Raw genomic sequence first — 3,933 nt, forward strand, 5'->3', positions numbered from 1 at the left:
CTCTTATTCTTTTATTTGCTTCAGTCATTTGACTGCGGCCATGCTGGAGTACCGCCTTTAGTCGAACAAGTCGACTATATATATATATATATAGATAGATTCAAGGTTGAATATGGTACTTATGCGTAGGCACCCGAATATCGTATTCAGCTGCATGAAGATTGCTCTTCATATTGCATTTAATGTAATGCTCGCATTACTTAAATAAATTGGAGTAGCATGAAACGTGCGTACTGCAATCACCTTTGAAATCCGTGTTGCTTATTTTTTGATTATATGTATATATATATATCGTTTTTGTTTTGCAAGATTCTTTATGTGAATTCGTGTGTTGAAGCATATTTCATTGTGTCTGGGGAGAGTCATTCTCTTTTAAAGCCTTATTAATTTAATACACTCAAAGACTATTGAATAGGTTGCCAGTCGCAACGAAAATTTTGATAAAAATAAATAAGTAAATGAGTGGAAGTCGGTGAACGTGTTAAATTAATAAGGTTTTAAAAGACAATGACTCTAAGGCGGCGAGATGGCAGAAACGTTAGCACGCCGGACGAAATGCTTTGCGAAATTCCTCTGCTGCCGACTTTATCTTTTATCCTTTAGGGGTGGATAAATTAAGTACCAGTTGCATACTGGAGTTGATCTAATCGACTAGCCCCCTCCCCAAATATTTCGGACCTTTTGCCTAGAATAGAAAAAAAAGAAACAATGACTCTCTCCAGGCACAATAAAACAATTAATATATATATACATATTAATCAGATTGTGATTTTCAATTTTTCTTAATTATTGATTTCAACAACACGATTCAATCAGAAAATTCATTTTAATTTACTTGCTTCTTAACAAAGCAAGATAATCTTATACTCCTTTCCCTTTTTTTACTTCTCTCTCTCTCTCTCTCTCTCTCTCTCTCTCTCTCTCTCTCTCTCTCTCTCTCTCTCTCTCTCTCTCTCTCTCTCTCTCTCTCTCTCTCTCTCTCTTTCTTTCTTCTTTCTTTCTTTCTTTCTTTCTTTCTTTCTTTCTTTCTTTCTCTCACACACTTCATGACAATGACACAATTAATCAACATTATATTCTGTTTGCACTTCTTGAAATATACATTTTGCTCAAGCATTTCCAACAAAGCTTTCTGCAGATACATTAGTAAAAACATTTCTCCAAATTATAAGTTTGCTGCAGCATCACCCAAATTATGTAGATTCCAGTATCCTTTCAGATTTGCTGAATATTTTTAAAGAAGAAGAGTGGTTTTAATTTACTTGTGTGAATTGTTCCTGATATAAACGAGTCTCATTTTCTCCTAACTGAAGTATTTGATTGTTGTGCAGAATGTTTTTTTTTTTAAATAGCCATCATAGAAATTTTTCCAGCACACAATAAGGATTATAACATGATTTCTGTTATATATTTCTGATAATTAATTCCTTTGCTGAGATCTGCACTGTTTGGGTTATCATAGCTCACACGATGAACGGGAATAGAAGAATACCATTTCCCATTTCTTTAAATTTGTAGTTGAGTGTTTATATAGGTTGTTAATACTAAAGTGCACACGCACATACATACATGCATGCACACACATACATACACATACACACACAGATATATGTGCGCGCGTATATATTATGAATGCATGCATGTATGTATATATGTATTATTATGAATGCATGTATGTATATATGTATGTATATATGTATGTATTATGAAGGCATGATGTATGTATGTATTTGGAAGGAAAAATAATGCTGAGGAAATAACTTATACAATCACTCGTGTTCGAACCATGTGCATAAGATTATCGATATGGTTGTTTTTTTCCCTAACACATTCTAGGGGTGCAGTCTAGTTCAGTGTTATGGAAAGATATATGCATCTCTTCTGATATGTATATTTATGATAAACTGAAGATTTTTATGTGGTTAAGTCAGCTTGATTCCTGATATTAATTTTAATGTTGTCTTAGAGTGTTCTAAATTTATTTATTGAACGAGTGAATGCTATTAGACGAATAAAGGTAAGAAGAGAAATTAAATATAACTTATCAGACATATTAAGCAACTGGCAATTAGATGTATAAATACTATTTAGAGTGGAGCAGCTGAAACCACCCGAAAGGTGATGTTTCTGTTATTATTAAGTATGAACATAGCATGAAGGGAAAGTCAAAACAGTTTTATTCTATTGAAACTATTATCGAAAGAATATTTTATATTTTATTCTTGAATTATCCGATTCTTACAGTAATTGGAAAAATGAGTAGGAGCCATTTCTGGAAATGAATTCATTGGTATAATGCGTGCGGACTGGATTGCTCTGCGGAACGCCACACATCTGAACAGCGAACTTGCAATACAGGAAACTACAAAGAAATTATATTTGATACCTAGCTTATATGATATTAGATAAGCCCCCATCATAAGTTTGGGAATTTTGAACACTCATGTCAGCACCTTGAAATACACAATATTTATGGTTTTAATAGGGAATATTCAGCTTTTGAGTATCCTGCATAAAATTGAGCAAAATAGGATTCTTTAAGATGTTTGTTATCAAATGTATTATTTGCTCTTGAGATTTACTGACTGACTTAGCAAGGTTTCTGTTCAATGGAAATTGAAATCATTTAAATAAAATGAGCAAATCTGTCGGAACGGGTGAAATTCTGAATATAATTGCACTTTCTCTTTTAAAACATCCAATGAGAATCGTTGTCTCATTGACATGAGACATATACTGAATATGAATTATGCACAAATTTTATCGGTAACCTTGTTTTGGTTCAAGTCTTCGAAGCTATAGACTTGATGCTTGCAAGAATGCTTTTAATTCTGCAATAGGGTAAATTACCTCTTTCCATTGCAGAACAGCATGCGTTGATTTACAGACTGTTTCCTAAAAATACCTTCAACATGTTGTCAGTTGATGTCATTGTCTCAAATATATTGAGGCGCAGGTTTACCTCTTTTGCTCAGTCACTTGTGTTGTAGGCCATAAAAGACATTGCAAGGTAAGAAACATCGTCATATCGCTTCCTTTGTTGTCTTAATCATTAAATGCGCCATTATTGCCAATACTTAAAAAACAACTGCAATAGCTACGCCTTTTTATGCTGATAAAATTTGGAAAGCAACAAACTACACAGAAATATGTTTCCAGTTGCACAAGCCCTTAATGTATCAAAAATTAACTTAGGTCTTTCTCGAAACTTCTATTGATAACCTATTGACTTCAGTGCACTTGGACTGAGATATGCCATAGTCTTCAAGTTCCAGGCCATTTTTATTCTTTATATTCTCAATTTAGTTTAGGGTTTATCTCTAGAGTTGAAGACTAACTTCACATGAGTTGTACCTGTGCCACGACTCCATATAAATGTTTCCTTCTACAACTTTGTATAACTTATTTCTTTGCCGAATTAAATCTGTTTTACTCGATTCTTGAAGTCTCCGATATTGTCATCACGATATTTCAGCTAAAGCCGAAGTCGGTAAGTTCACGGCGGTTTAATAGCAAGGCGAGAGAGAACCCGCTTGGATGTTTATGACACAGGAAAGACAATGAGAGAGAAAGGGAAAGAGAGTGAGGGAGAGAGAGGCGGTGAGAGAGAGAGAGAGAAAGAGAAAGCATCTTACAACCAACAGAGATGAAAAAATGAAAAATAGATTGAGAAAAGACTGAAGTCAATAAAGATTTCATTGGAAGGCCACGAGGAGAGCGAAAAATAAAAGAACGACTCGGTATAATGATGACGCTTCGATAGCTAAATACACAAGAAAGAGAAGTAGCGGATGGACATGTTTGTATACACAAGAATGCCATTTGGCTACTATTATACTGAATAGAGAACCACATGAGAAAAGACATACGTTTCTCAAATGTAAGATATATAAGATATGCATATATATATATATATATATATATATATATATA

This window comes from Octopus bimaculoides, chromosome 7 (genome assembly GCF_001194135.2).
Source record: "Octopus bimaculoides isolate UCB-OBI-ISO-001 chromosome 7, ASM119413v2, whole genome shotgun sequence".
NCBI classification, from domain to species: Eukaryota; Metazoa; Mollusca; class Cephalopoda; order Octopoda; family Octopodidae; genus Octopus; species Octopus bimaculoides.